The following is a 16,679-nucleotide window of genomic DNA, read 5'->3' as shown; positions in this document are numbered from 1 at the left end:
TGGAAATTGGAGGTTGATATTGAATGTGTGAGGGTTGGAGATATTTATTTGAGCATTATTTTCCATCCACATTTGCCTATACTTAGTGTCTGATTGCCCGTCATGATGAAAATTATTTAGAAGTAGTAGAAATACATATCAAAATATTTATGATAAATGTGTAACGACTTATAGAAATCATGAACGTGGGCCAATTAAATTATGCAGTATAAAGAATGAGTGCCCAATGCCACTTTGCTGAGATATTAGGTTAGCATAGTGGTTAGTGTACTGCAATTACATGTCAAGTCAAGTCACCTTTATTTATTGTTGATGCACAATCAATTACACAAAGGCTGAATTTATTGGAAACTAAAGGCTTTTATTAGCAAGAGATGGACAACATCCCTTGTGTTGCTGGCTCATGCTGACCCAGACTCAAACTGGGGACAGGCTTGTGGCATGACAGCTTCTATGGGGGAGAAAGGGGAGGAGTCACAAGCTGGTCAGTGAGAGCAGGGTCAACCAGGAAACGTCATGTAATTTAAACAATAGTGGTTTCACCACAATTGTTCATACCATGCTTGTACGGTAAAGACAAGATAGTGTTTCTCCAGGACCACAGAGCATATTTACATAAATGCAAGTTAGAATACGTCAAACATATTAAAATATTAAGACCTATACAATAAAAGTCCATGGAACACTATCCACATATGTTCTGGCAATTCAGGAGCCTGATAGCTTGGGGAGAAAAACTGTTGCCCAATCTGGATGTAAGGGGCCAAGTGGCCCCTTACCAAATGGCAGAAGGGAGAATAGATTACATGAAGGATGTGTGGAGTCCTTTACAATGTTTATTGCCTTTCACCTGCACTGAGTGTTGTAGATGTCCTTCATGGTAGGAAGAGAGCCCCCAATGATCTTTTCCACTGATGAGGTGGTACAACTTTCAAACAGGCAGTGATGCAGTTGCACAGGATGCTCTCAATACATCCTCTGTAGAATGTAGTGAGGATGGAGGGAGGGAGATGAACTTCCCTAAGTCTTCACAGGAAGCAGAGGCACTGCTGGGCTTCAGCACCAGTGATCTGGGTTTGAATCAGGCACTGTCTGTAAGGAGTTTGTATGTTCTCCCCATGCCTGAATGGGCTTCTTCTAGGTGTTCCAGTTTCCCCCCACCCTCCAAAAACATATGGATTGTAGGTTAATTGGTGTATTTGAGTGGCATAGGCTCATCGGCCAGAATTGTCTGTTACCATGCTGTGTGCCTAAATTATAAACATTCCTGGAGAGAATAGACTCCAACCTCAATCCAAAGGCATTGGGCATGGCATACTCTTCTCGTAAGTAAGTCCCAACACATTATGCATGGAAGGGAGGGGACATGGGGATGTGTGATTAAAGTTAATATTTTTCAACAGTTCTACAATAGAAGACTGGGGAGCAGAGCAGAATCAATACTTCCACAAAACAGCTCAGATAGTGTTGATAGCCCAAAGTCATGCACCCAGACTATTAAACTCAGGACAATTGGAAACATTAGTAGTAACACCTGATCTAACGTGGGTTGTAAAAATGAAGTAACTAAGCACTCCATCACTGGAAGAATTCATCACTGGAATGTGGTCATACAAACACCTGTGAACAAACACTGAAAAGATCAGCACTTCTGTGCTTTGTGCACCTTTGTACAAGAATCCCACTCCTTCCTCACTGACCATCAACATAGGAGCTCCTCAAGCCTGCGTACTTAATCCTTTCCTCCACACCCATCACTGCGTAGCTAAGTTCAGCTCCAAGGAAATCTATCGATTTACTGATGACACCTCCTTGTGGCTGAATAACGGGATATGATGCACTAGAATATAGGATGGAGATTGAGAATCTGGTTGGCTGGTGTCTGAACCACATCAGCAAGAAAAATGAACTTATTGTAAACTTTTGGAAAGACAGGCTGAGGGACCAAGCATATCTTCATTAGTCACAATGCAGTGGAGAGGGCTAGTATCTTCAGGTTTGTGGGCGTCCACATATCAGGGTCCTCTCCTGGAGCCAGTATATTGAGTCATCTATGAAGAAGGTACAGCAATGCCTCTACATTCTAAAAAGTGAGGAGGTTCAGCATATCATTGAATATTCTGTCAAACCTCTGCAAGTACACTGTGGAAAGTATACTGATAGGTCGCATCAAGGCTGGGTTTGGAAAATTGAATGCCCAGAAGGATAAAAGCTACAGAAAGTAGCAAACTGAGCCATGTCCATCACAGGCATTGAGCTCTCATCTACCGAAGATATTGATGTGAGTTGGTGCCTCAAGAAGGTAGTTAACATTCATAAAAATGCCTCATCACATTGGTCACAATCACTTCCTGCTGGAACCTTCAGGAAGAAGGACTGACGTCCAGCAACTGTGAATATTTCTTCACTGATTCTTCCATATTTTCTATTTTAATTTCTGTCCCATAGTATATCATGGTAATTTACCGATATAATTGTTGTTGGTGTACCTGTGTGGGTAGAGCAAGTAAGAAATTTGGTGCATCCATCATTGTGCTTGTGCAAATAACATATCACATAGTGCAAAATCAAATCAAATTCACTGATAATTATGCAGACAATTGCCAATTGTTCCTTTTGGAATTGCTATGGAAAACAAATAAAAAGGACAAACCCTCATAACAAGTATTTTTGGCCAAGTTAAGTGGAACAGTTCAACTAAAATTCAAATAGAATGAACCAAGCTACTTTTATTGAAATAAGCAGCAGTACGGGCAAGTAATGGAGATGTGCAGTTCTTGCAGGATGTGGGAGTTTCACGTAGCAAGTGTTAACTTAAGCAAAATCAACTGTTGCAATGGACTCTATTTCCCCTCATGTCATCAGTTCCACAGTATTTATTTGTAGTTTATCTCACACCATAATACCAGTATGCTCCAGCAATCTCCTAGAAACACCTCCATTGAAAATATATGGGCAGCATTCCAGAATTCTTGGTTGATAGAGGTATGCTTGATGTTTATCATATAAAATAGATCTACGACTGAGGCCAAGAATTTGTATGGAGCTGTTCCCATTAAAAGGTATTAAACTGAAGACACCTTTGGTTTTAAAGAATTAGGATTGATAATAACTCAGAACTTGCTGCCCATAGTGCTGTGTTTGCACTCACTTTTGTCCTTTGTAGAAAATACATTTCAACTTTTACAGATTTTACATTGTTAAATTACTTACCTAAGCAGCTAGATCCTCAATGGTGAAGCCCTATGCAGTGATAAGGCAATATGCAATGCAAAGCCAGTATCTGGTGAAATTGGGAATGAAGATGTGTTGGATGTTTTTAGTAATTGACAAGAAAGACTCTGTCATCCAACCAGCTGAAAAATATGTGTGATCCAGCTCAGCTGGATCTGTTTGATCTGCTGAGATCCTCCAATAATTAGTTTTTCTTTGCTCCAGATTCCAGCAACTGCCATCTCTGGAGTAAAACACAATCCTTTCAGCTGGCTGGGAAACAATTAAAAGCCAGTTTAAATTAAACAATTGATATAATTATAACCAATTACAAAAAAAACACCAATGAGAAATAGTTGCAAATGCTTTAGAACTCTTAAACAACTCAATATCTTCGGCCAATCTCAATTAATTCAACAAAATCTAAATTACTAAACAATTACTCCATGTCTTGCAGCTGTTCATTTCCTCGTCCACTGACAAAACAGCACAGGAACAGGCTCCTAAGGTGATGTGTCTATCCTGGACATGAAGTCAAAATGAGTACTCTACTGCGTACATTTAATTGATATCCCTTCATCCCCTTCATATTTTTGTGTCTGTTTGGAAGTCTCTTAAATGCTACTGTGGTATCTGCTTCCACTACTACTCCTGGCAGTGTGTTCCTGTCATCCACAACTCTGTACAAAATATTTCCCTGGCACATCTCCCTCAGAATTCTTCACCTTAAATGTGCATCCTCTAGAGTGTGATGTTTTTACCTGGTTCCGACTGTCCCACCTATTAATTTGGCCTCTCATGATTTTATAAACTTATCAGGTTTTCTCTCAGGCTCCTGTGCTCCAGAGAAAGCAATCCAAGTTTGTCTAATCCAGTGGTTCGCAAACTTTTTCTTTCCACTCACATGCTACTTTAAGAAATCCCTATGCTGTAGGTGCTCTATGATTAGTGATGGATTGCTTAAGGTGGCATATGGGTGGAAAGAGAAAGTTTGAAAACCACTGTTTTAATTGTTCCTAATTGGCTCGTTATGTGCACGGTTTCATAACTCCAAAGGAAATGGGCCATTGGCAATTTTTCTCAAGCAAAATATTTCAGTAACAATTAGGTCTAGAACAGAGATTCTCAATCTTCCCTTCCCACTCACATACCACCTTAAGCAATCCCTTACTCATCACAGAGCATTGATGGCAAAGGGATTACTTAAAGTGGTATGTGAGTGGAAAGAAAAAGGTTGAGAATCACTGATCTAATCTCTCCCCGGACATCCTGGTGAACCACTTCTGTACCATTTAGAAAGCCTCTACATCCTTCTTAGAATGAGGCGACCAGAATTGTAAATGGTATTCCAAGCATGGCCTAATATAAGCTTAATATAACTATTAACATGATTTCCAAACTTGTGTATTAAATGAAAACAAGCATACCAGATGCCTTATTCACCAACCTATCTACCGCATGGCCACTTTCAAGGAGGTATGAACTTGGACCCTCATGTCTTTATGTATGTCAATGTTTTAATGAGGTCTGCCCTTACATTGGACCTCACTTCTCACTTATCTAGATTAAGCTCCATCTGCCATTTTTACCCATATCAATAACTGATCTATATCCTGTTGTTTTCCCTGATAGCCCTCAGCACCATCTGCAGCTTTACCAACCTCAGTGTCACCTGCACCTACCTACTTTTTCATCCACGTCATTCACATCTATCTCAAGAAACAACACTGATTCCAGCAGAACACCACTGGTAACAGCCCCCCCAGCCCAAATCACAGTCTTCCATCGCTACCCCCTGTCTTCTACGAGCCAGCCAATTCCATAACCAAACTGTCAAATCACCATGAATCTCATGCATCTGCACCTCCTGAACCAGCTTACCATAAGAGACCTTTCCCGATGCCTCACTAAAGTCAATAGAGGCAACATCTACTGCCCTGACCTCATCAATCACATTTGCCATGTCTTCAAAAAAACTCAATCCAATCGATAAAGCATGACCTGCCTCCTCAAAGCAATATTGACTGTCCCTAACCTGACAATGACTTCCAGTTAATAATTTCCTGGATTATCCATATTCCACTTCTAGAACAAAGCTGCTATAAAATTTCTGGAACCTCACATGTTACTTATGAGGATACAAAAATTCTCATTGAGGCCCCGGCAATCTCATCACTTTACGTGGGATATATTCATTTTCAATACTCATCAAAAAATCCAGCACCATTGCTTTCTTGATTATAAGTATTCTCACCAATTTAAGTGCTCCAAGCATATGCATTTACATGGAAAAATGCCACCAAAATCTTTCACATTTCCCAAATAGAATTGGGCCATTGTTGATGACTTTACACTGGTAAACATGAAGACATAAACTAATGCACGAAGTTTGTTTTATAAAGTGGAATTTTGACTCCAACTGTTGCATTTTCAGATCATAAATCCTTTACACTAAAATGTAAACTACCCTTAAAAGCTTAAGCTATTTTACATCATTCAGATCTCAGTTTGGAAATATTAGAATTGTAGGCCACAAATGGAGTGAAACACAAAAGATACAGATGCTGTAATTGTGGTAAAAACACTGAAATGTTGGAGGTCTCGCAGTGTCCATGGGAGGTAAAGATATATAAACAACATTTCGAGCCTGAACTCTTCTTCAATCTATGAGCAAATGGCAGATAGGTGTCTGAATAGAAATGCTGGGAGAAAAGGTAGGAAAGGGCCAGGGGAGAGGCACAGGCTAACAGACCTGGTGATAATTGGATATGACTACAAGTACTCCCCGACATGCGACCTATGCAACTTGCGTCCATTCACACATCCAAATGAGTTTTTTTTAAATAAAAGAAAAATGTAAAGCTTTCGCGATTACAGTGAAAATCAAACCGTGGTTTGGTGTGGAAAATAATGCCTCTCATGAGAGGTTGGCAGCGGTGGCCAACCTCTTGGGAAAGCTGGCCTTGGTGGCCGCCATTTGGCTGCTATCCAACCTCTCTTGATAGCTGGGCTTGGTGGCTGCCTTGTTGGCTGCTATCCAACCTCTCGTGAGAGCTGGGCTTGGTGGCCGCCTTGTTGGCTGGTGTCCAGTACTTCATGAGAGCTGGTCTTGGTGGCTGCATTCACTGCATTTTAACTCTTTGTGTCCTGTTTTTTCTAATTCTGCTGCTCAATATTCATCGGACAGATTTTAGAGACCAGAGGTGTCCACAGTGTGCTCAGGGTCTACAGCAACAAAAAGAATAAGAAGGATTCGGAGATAGAAGGAAATTGATCGTTTTACTCTTCAGTATCACAGGAGCAGATACACAGAGATAGAAGAATTGCAAGAAAGGAATGGAATCTTTATCTTGAAGAGGTGTAGTCAAGGTAGTTATGGGTGTTGGTGGGTTTGTAGAAGATCTCTGTCGAGAACTTGTCTTCCAAGATGAAGATAGAGAGATTGAGAAAGGGGAGAGTGTGCTTGAGATGGACCAATTGAATTTGAGGTCAGAGTGAAAGTTGGCGGAAAAGTGGATAAAATAAACAAGCTCATTATGGGTGCATGAGGCAGCACCAAAATAGTCATCAATGAAGTGGAAGAGTTGAGAAGCCTAGCCTGCTCCACATAGCCAACAAAAAAGTCAGGCATAGCTGGGGCCCATGTGGGTACCCATGACTCGGAGAAAGTGAGATGAGTCAAAGGAGAAGTTATAGAGGGTGAGGATAGGTTCTGCCATGCAGAGCAGTTTGCTGGTGGAGTGGGACTGTTTGGGTCTGTTATCGAGGAAGAAACAAAAGGATTTGAGGCCTCCGGTGTGGGGTATGGAACTGTATAGTGATTGGATGTCCATGGTGAAGATGAGGCCATCAAGTTCAGTGAACTGGAAGTTGTTGAAATGATGGAGGTCACTGAGTATCGCAAACGTATATGGGGAGGGACTGGACTAAAGGATACAAAACAGAGTCGAGGTGAGTGGATGCCAGTTCAAAAGGGCATGAACACATGGAAATGGTGGTTCTGCCAAGACAATTATGTTTGTGGATCTTGGGTAGGAGGTAGATCTGGGCATAATAATGTTGAGAAACAGTAAGGTTGGTGGCTGTGATCGGGAGATGAACAGAAGCTATGAGTTCAGAGATGGTGTGTGAAACCGTGGTTTGGTGGGGTGCTGTTGAAGGGGAAAGTAAGAGGAGGTATGAGAAAGTTGTCATCTGACTTTGGCCAGATAGAGGTCAGTGCACCAGATCATTACAACAGCAGTCGTTTCCATAGGTCTGATAGTGAAGTTTGGATTAGTGCAGAGAGAGAGGACGTCAAAACATTCTGATGGGTTTGAAATTAAAATAAGTAAGGGGAGTGATGAATTTGAGATAGTTGAGGTTGTGATAAAGGTCCAGAGTGGGCAGAATGCTGGAATGATGCATCTGGGATTCCAGGGAGCCTGAAGGACTGAACCTCTGTTGTAAGCTCTTACATTGGCCCCGGAGACCGACAGGACCAAACCTCTGACAAATCTCAGACATATCATCATACCGTTTACCTCAAGGATTCTATTCCTTTCTTGCAATTCTGCCATCTCTATCACACCTGCTTCCAAGACAAGGTCTCCCATTCCAGATCCTCTGAGATATCCTCCTTCTTCAAACAACATGACTTCCCCTTTACTACCTACAACTCAGCTCTTACCTGCGAATCCTCCAATACCCAGACATCTGCTCTGTGCCTATATGCAACAACCACAAAATTCCCCTTTTCCTAACCTACAACTCCACTAGTCCCTGCATCCAACATATCATCATTTCACTGACCAACTACATGATTCCCCCTACCAGACACATCTTCTCCTCTCCTTCCTGTCACATTTGTGGCCCGAAATGTGAAGTTAATGAAACATTAAACACAAGTTTTATCAGGTAAACTTCTCTGTGGCTTTATTCTCCCGTTTCCTTTGTTCTCCTGCTTGTGTTCTTATCTCTCTCTCATACCACGTGACTTCCAGTATATCTCATACATATTCATTATCATGACATCCCTCCTTTAATCAGAAATAAACTTTACCTTCACTTTCCAATATCCCTCGGAAACATACAAACATCGTAACTAATGGTAATACTATAACTCAACTACATAAAATTTACTTCCTACAGCATTCATACATGCACTTTATGATATAAGATTAAAATACTGTCCCAAAGTTCTTATTAAAACTATGGCACAAAGTCTTTGTGTCGTTTGGGCGCTTTCCGGTTTAGTTTCGGCCTGCCTGCGATATTGTCGTCGCTTCTCGGTTGTTCACTCTCAGCATCAGAAATACTGCTCACCACGGCTTCGGGTGTTTCTGGCGCTCTAGTCACTTCATCAGGAGTGCTGGTAACTGCCTCTGAAACATCATCAGGTCTCTCAGTTTCAGCATCTCGTATTGGCCTTTCAACCTCTTCGCTCGATGTATCTCTGGACTGGTACCTTTTTACACCTGAGACATTTCCCTTATACAGGACTCCAGTCAGAGACTTGACTGTCACCATACTGCCACTTCTGGATACGACAGTATAGGGTTGATGGTAATAAGGTGTGTCTAGCTTACCACCAGTTTCATGCCTCACTAGAACATTAACTCCTGGCATGATGTCTGAGTACTTGGCTCCACGTTTCGAATCTGTGTACAGCTTTGCTGCACCTTTCTTTTCAGCATCGTGGTCCCTCATCTCCTGGTCGTCTCGGATTTCCTTTATTTTTGGCATTTTTGTGCGGATTTTTCTTCCAAAAAATGCTTCTGCAGGACTTTTTCCAGTGGTTGCATGAGGCGTTGCTCGATAGACAGCCACATAAGATAGCAATGCTTCTCGCCAATTTTGTCCTTCTGCGTGTGCAATCCTCAATCGTTTTTCAATTGACTGATTTTGTCTCTCTACTTCTCCATTGGCTTGCGGCCATTTCGGAGTTACTTTATGATGGTGGATACCTGTGGTCCTCATGTATTCCGCAAATGTCTCTGAAATGAATTGTGGACCATTGTCAGAGTATAATGTAACAGGTAATCCATATCTTGCAAATATCTCTGCTAATGCTTGTATTGTTTTTTCAGTGGTTGTGGACTTCAACACCACGTACTCATGATATCTGCTGTAGTAGTCTATCACTACCATAATTGATTCACCCGTCGGTAAAGGTCCAAGAAAATCAACAGCTACGTCGATCCATGGTCCTGTCGGGAGTTGCGTACTCCGGATCGGTTCTGGCGGATTACTCCTACTTGTGATTTGTCATCCGTGACAAGTTTTAACAAATTTCTCGGCGTCTTTATCACAACCTGGCCACCATACCTTGGTCCTGAGGTTTTGCTTGGTACCAACAATACCTAGGTGTCCTTCATGCGCTAAGGATACGATCTTTGGTCTCAATCTTCGCAGTATCACCAATTTGCAACCTCTCAATACACACTGTCCGATGCAACAAAGTTCGTCTCTAATGGGAATGTAAGCCTTGTGAGTACACTTGTCCCATTGTCCACTCTGAATGCATTCTCTTACTTCCATGAGTTCTGGATCACGTTCGGATTCTCTCTCGACCTCCTTCGTAGTCACAGCTTTCGGTGTCGCCTGAATAGCTATGAAGCGTACAAAGCTCTCTGTTTCTGATCCCAATTCTGACTTGGAATGTGGACCACCATCCTTCACCAATCTGGACAGCAGATCAGCAATGTTTGCTTTCCCTGCAATGTGGATTACTTTATATTTGTAGGGTTGTAGTCTGAGTACCCATCTCTCTATTCTGGCACATGGTTTTGATCTAGGTGCATAGATCACCTCTAATGGCTTATGATCTGTGATGAGTTCAAATTCAATGCCGTATAAATATGCATGGAACCTCTCACAGGCCCATACAAGTCCGAGTGCTTCTTTCTCTGTCTGAGAGTATCTTCTCTCCACATCTGATAACGATCTGCTGGCATAGCCAATGATTCTTGGTCCTCCATCATGCATCTGGACCAACACGGCTCCTAAACCAACCGGGCTGGCATCCGCTATGACTTTGGTTGATGCCGCCGGATCGTAATATCCAAGAGTTTTTGCATCTGTCAGGCTTTGCTTCAGCGCTGTGAACGCTTTCTTCTGCTCAGATCCAAAATGAAATGGTACACCTTTCCTGGTTAGTTTCCTTAGTGGTTCTGCCACTGTAGCGAAATTAGGAATGAACTTTGCACAAAAATTGACCAATCCTAGGAAACTCCTCACCTCTGTTGCGTTCTGAGGTGCACGTGCCTCTGCAATAGCTTTCACCTTGGCCTCTGCAGGGTTTAGTCCTTTCCGTGTAAGTCTGTGTCCCATGAAGTCCATTTCTGACACACCGAACTGGCACTTGTTTCCATTCACGGTAAGGCCTGCCTCCTGTAGTCTAGATAGTACACGCCTCAACCGTTTGTCATGCTCTTCCTTCATTGGTGCATGGACTATGATGTCGTCAGAAATGTTGGCAATTCCAGGAATGCCTTGAATCACTCGATGGATTTCATACTGGTAGATCTCCGAAGCTGCATTAATTCCAAATGATAGTCTCTTGTAACGATACAATCCACAGTGAGTCACAAATGTTGTCACTTCCCGGGAACCTGGATCCAGCTCTACTTTATGATAGCCCCATTTCAGATCAATTTTTGAGAATACCTTGCTGGTAGTTAGTTCTTGAAGTATTTCCTCCACTGTTGGTATTGGGTGTCGTTCTCTAACTATAGCTTCATTGGCCATTCTCATGTCAACACATAGTCTTATGTCACCCTTTGGTTTGGGCACAATCACTAAGGGACTGACCCATTGTGTCGAATGTTCCACCGGTTCAATAATGTCTTGTTCGATCAATTCTTTAATTTTGGCTTCGATTTTCCCACGAAGTCCATACTGAGTTCGGCGCATTGGTTGTGCCTTGGGTTTGACCGTTTAATCTACCGCTAGCTTCAATTGTCGACCTTTCAGCTTTCCTACTCCTTGGAAGACTGCGGGGAATTCTTGCTTCATATCCTCGTATGACTGAATTGAATTGACACAAGCTCCAAGATGAAGTATTGTCAGGTCTTGCGCTGTGCTTCTACTCAGCAATGGTTCTCCCCTCTCTTCTATGACCATAAACTCTGCTTCGGTGTACTTATCTCCAGCTTCAACAGTTGCAGTAAAACATCCAATGGTCTGCAATGGCTTGGTTGCTGTGTATGGATACAGTTTCTTGGAACACTTCTTTGAGGTACAGATGATCTTTTTCCTTTTCAACTTCTCCCATAAATGTCGATCAATCACATTACTGTCACTGCCCAAGTCTACAATGACCTGCACTGTCACTCCACCAATGATCACTGGGACCTTCTCATGATGTACTTCATTCAACGTAAATTGGTAACAACTCTGTTCCTCCTGGGTATCGTCATCGTCACCGTCTATCTGGCGAATGGTATCTTTCTTTCCAGGATACTTTCCTTTCCCCCAGACTTTGCCTTTGGAAGTTGTACTCTTCCTCTTCTGGTCTGCATTGGACTTGCTTTTGCACTTCTTTGCAAAGTGGTCCTTACCTCCACACTTTCTGCAAACTTTACCTTTGGCCGGGCAATATGGGTCTTTTCCAAAGTGACCTCGGTTTCCACATCGATTACACTCCACGTCGGCGTATATCTTGGCTGATTATGGCGATGTGAGAGCCTCTTAATTTGCTGGCTTGAGTTGTCTTTCAGGGTCATGGTATGAAATTGCCCTTCAACAGCCTCTAATGCAGCAGCAATGGTTAAAGCATCGGTGAGTTTCAACTCACTCCCTCTTTCCAGTAGACGTCTTCTGAGTTTATCTGATCTACAGTGCTGTACAACTTGATCCAATAATTGGTTGTCCAAATCAGCTGGCATGTAATTGCATCCAACAGCTAGCTGGCGTAGTCTTGTCACGTACTGAGCAATTGTCTGGCCATCTTCTTGTCTCGTTCTCCGAAACAAATGGCGTTGAAATGTAGCATTCGGTGTCACTACATAGTGTGCATTTAATGCATCTACCACTTTCTGGTATTCATCCTTTCTTCCAGTATTCAAAAGTGTTTTAAATGTTTCCCGAACTGCAGGTCCAGCAGTGAAAAGAAGTAACGCCCTTCTCTGTGCTTTTTGTTCAACTGTACCGGTATCTAGAAATATGCCACGACTGTTGGCGTAGGATTCAAATTCTTCCAGCCATGCCTTCCACTTCACACTTACAGTGCTTGCATCATCCGTTGGGTCAAAATGAGCAATTCCACTATGTGTTAGAAAGTCACCGTCTGCCCCAGCCATGAGGAAATATTCCAGCCCCAAAAGTACTGAGTCACAGAGAAAATTCTTATCACCTTGAAGTCGTCTGTAATCCTCTGTAATCTTGTTTAGTCTTTAATTTTCTTCAAGCTTCTTTCATCCTCGTCGCCAATGTCACATTTGTGGCACGAAATGTGAAGTTAATGAAACATTAAACACAAGTTTTATCAGGTAAACTTCTCTGTGGCTTTATTCTCCCGTTTCCTTTGTTCTCCTGCTTGTGTTCTTATCTCTCTCTCATACCATGTGACTTCCGGTATATCTCATACATATTCATTATCATGACACTTCCCTCCTCCACCTTCAGCAGGAATAACTCCCTCCATGACTCCCTTATCCACTCCCTTCCCACTAATTGCACCTAACCCTTTGACTACACTAGCACCCAAACCTCTTTCCTCACCACCATTCAGGTACTTAAGCTGTCCTTCCAAGAGAGGCAGCACTTCACTTGTGAATCTGCAAGGGACACTTCCTGTATCCAGTTCTCCCATTGTGGCTGTTCCACATCAGAGAGACTGGATGCAGACCGGTAGATCGGTTCATTCAGCACCTTCATTTTGTCCATTGCAATAGGAGGGATATCCCAATGTAGACTGAGACCGTCCACAAATTGGAGGAAGAATACCTCATATTCCTTCTGGGCACCCTCCAACCATAGAACCATAGATTTCCACAGCACAGAAAACAGGCCATTCTGACCTCTCGTCTGTGCTGACCATTATTCTGTTAGTCCCATTGATGTGCTCCTATTCCATAACCCTCCAGATCTCTCCCATCCATGTACCTATCCAATTTATTCTTAAAACTTAAGATTGAGCCAGCATTCACCACATCAGATGGCAGCTAATTCCACACTCTCACCACTCTCTGAGTGAAGAACTTTCCCCTAATGTTCTCCCTAAACCTTTCCCCTTTCATCTTAAAACTATAACCTCTCATATTTATTTCCCAGACTAAGTGGAAAAAGCCTACTTGCATCCACTCTGTCTATTCCTTCCATAATCTTGTAAACCTCTATCAAATCTCCCCTCATTCTTCTTTGTTCCAAGGAATAAATCCTAACCTGTTTAATTTTTCCATGTAACTCAACTCCCAGCACCATTCTAGTAAATCTTCTCTGCACTCTCTCAATCTTGTTGATATCTCTCCTGAAGTTAGGGACCCAGAAAGTTGGCCTCACCAATGTCTTAAATAACTTCAACATAACATCCCAACTCTTACATTCAATACTTTGATTTATAAAGGCCAAGATGCCAAAAACTTCCTTTACAACTCTGTCCACCTGTGACACCACCTTCAGGGAATAATATATCTGTATTCCCAGATTTCTTTGCTCCTTCGCATTCCTCAGTGCCCTACCATTCACTATGTATGTCGTACCTTGGTTTGCCCTTCCAAAATGCAACGCCTCACACATGTCTGTATTAAACTCCATCTGCCATTTGTGCCCATTCTCCCAGTTGATCCAGATCCCTCTGCAAGCTTTGAAAATCTTCATCACTGTCCACTACACCTCTTATCTTTGTGTCATCAGCAAACTTACTGATTCAATTTACCACATTATCATCCAGATCATTGATATAGACAACAAACAACAATGGTCCCAACACAGATCCCTGAAGCACACCACTAGTCACAGGCCTCCAGTCTGAGAAGAAACCGTCCACTACCACTCTGTTTTCTCCCACACAGCCAATTTCAAATCCAATTTACAACCTCTCCATGGATACCCACTTTCTGAACCTTCTGAACTAACCTTCCATATGGAACTTGTCAAAGGATTTACTAAAGTCCATGTAGACAAAATCCACAGCCCTTCCCTCATCTATCTTCTTGGTAACCCCCTCAAAAAACTCTACAAGATTCGTTAAACATGATCTACCATGCACAAAGCCATACTGACTATCCTTAATTAGCCCATGACTGTCCAAGTGCCTGTATATCCTATCTCTCAGAACTCCTTCCAATAATTTACCTACTACTGACATCAGGCTCACCAGCCTAGAATTACCTGGTTTAGTTTGGAGCCTTTTTTAAACAATGGGACAATATGAGCTGCCCTCCAATCCTCTGGCAATTCACCCTCAACTAAAGACATTTTGAATATATCTGCCAGGGCCCCTGCAATTTCTATACTAGTCTCCCTCGAGATCCAAGGGAATATCATATCCAGCCCAGGAGATTTGTCTACCTTTATTCGCTGTAAGGCAGCAAACATCTCCTCCTCCTTAATCTCCATAAGTTCCATAACTCTTCAGTTTGTTTCCCTTCCTTCCTTATGTATTATGCCAATTTCCTGAGTATATACTGATGCAACAAAAAAAAACTGTTTAAGATTTCCCCCATTATATGAGGTTCCACATAGTTGACCACTCTAATCCTCTAGCGGTCCAATTTGGTATCCTTTTACTCTTAATATTTGTAGAAATCCTTTGGGTTTACCTTCACATTATCTGCTAGAGCAAGCTCACGTCTTTTATTTACCTTCCTGATTTCCTTCTTGAGTATTTTCTTGCATTTTCTATACTCTTCAAATACCTCATTAGCTCCTTGTTGCCTTCACTTGCTATACATCTCCCTCTTCTTTTTAACCAGATCGCCAATATCCCTTGAAAACCAGGGTTCCCTTTGCTTGTTAACTTTGCCTTTAATCCTAACAGGAACATGCAAACTTTGGACTTAAAATTTCGCCACTTACTTTACACACCTTTGCCAGAAAATAACATATCCCAATCCACTCTTCAGATCCTTTTTCATTTCCACAAAATTGCCTTCCTCCAATTTAGAATCGCAACATGAGGACCAGACTTATCCTTTTCTATAATTAACTTGAAGCTAATGACATTATGGTCACTGGACCCAAAATGTTCACCAAAACATACATTTGTCACCTGACCTGCCTTGTTCCCTAATAGAAGATCAAGTACTGTATCCTCTCTCTTTGGTACCTGTATACATTGATTTAGAAAACGTTTCTGAATACATTTCACAAACTCCAAGCGATCCAGACCTTTCACAGCATGGAAGTCCCAGTCAATATTTGAATGTTAAAATCTCCTACTATCAAAACTTTCTGCTTCTTACATCGGTCTGTTATCTTTCTACACATTTGCTCCTTCAATTCTTCCCATTCCTCAACTCCATCCATATGGCATTAACATCAACATCCTTGGTTTCTATTAGGCACCTTCCCCCCACCCCCCCATCCCACCCCTTCCCTATTTCCCCTTTCCTCTGGCTCTGTCCATCTCTCTCACCTTTTCTTTTTTCCTCCACATCTGCATTCATTGAGCCAATCAATTTTCTCCTTTTCTCTTTTGTCCTCCTAGCCATTTCAAATTTTCACCTTTTTGTGTTAGTCTCTGTACCTACCCCTGCTCTTTCTTCTCTTCTGCCCCAGCCTTTGTATTCAGGTGCCTGCCTACTTTTAGCTCATACCTGAAGAATGACTCAGGCCCAAAACATTGGTTATATATCATTAACTTCTATGGATGCTGCGGGACCTGCTGAGTTGCTCTGGTATCTTTGTGTTTTTACTATGTAGATTGGAAATGCCTCTTTGTAATAGAACTGTAAATGACATGTCCTCACTAAAGTGATCATATATATTTAAATAATTTTTATTAATGTTATTGATTGTTGAAGTTAATATTCTCTGATTGTATCAGTACTTTATTAAAATCAATATAAATATTTTAAAAAGAAAGAATATTCTCTGATATAGTTTTCATATCCACAGATCTTAATAAATTTGTAACACTGTTGTTTACTCAATGTGAACTCTGTCTAGTTACCTGGGTGATATTTGAAGTTTGGTTGTGTATACAAGTTTGTTTGACGGTAAGACTTCAGATAATTGCTTTGCACCTAGAATTTTATTCCATCTTATAAATCATTTCACTTTCTTGGAATCATATTGGAAATCTTCATCAACTTGGTCCAGAAATGATGTAAAGTGTTGCTGAGAGGATAACTAGTGAGGTGTGACCAGGACATTGGAATCTTCTAGTTACTGTTATTGCTGTCTGATCCACAGCATTGGAGTTAAGTCTGGCACTTTACAAAATGACCAACATTTTTTCTTGCCTTATTGCTGTGTTATTCACTGATCCTTTGTGTAGCAGACTCACGAAACAGACTAGGGTTAAGTAAGGGTCACAGAGG

General features: G+C 41.7%; 1 long non-coding RNA gene across 1 annotated transcript in view; it reads right to left on the bottom strand.

Moving 5' to 3' along the window:
• Positions 1-362: 362 nt before the first annotated feature.
• The window catches only part of LOC138752630 (uncharacterized), a 131,042-nt gene continuing 114,725 nt past the window's right edge, over positions 363-16,679 (bottom strand). The window contains exons 5-6 of the long non-coding RNA XR_011350788.1: positions 3,214-3,283; positions 363-451 (exon numbers count right to left, since the gene is read on the bottom strand). This is a non-coding gene — a long non-coding RNA (uncharacterized lncRNA). The remainder of the gene's footprint in view (positions 452-3,213; positions 3,284-16,679) is intronic.

This window comes from Narcine bancroftii, chromosome 1, assembly GCF_036971445.1.
Source record: "Narcine bancroftii isolate sNarBan1 chromosome 1, sNarBan1.hap1, whole genome shotgun sequence".
Lineage (NCBI taxonomy): Eukaryota > Metazoa > Chordata > Chondrichthyes > Torpediniformes > Narcinidae > Narcine > Narcine bancroftii.
Note: the sequence above shows the minus strand (reverse complement) of the source record. Positions and strands in the feature narration are given on the sequence as shown.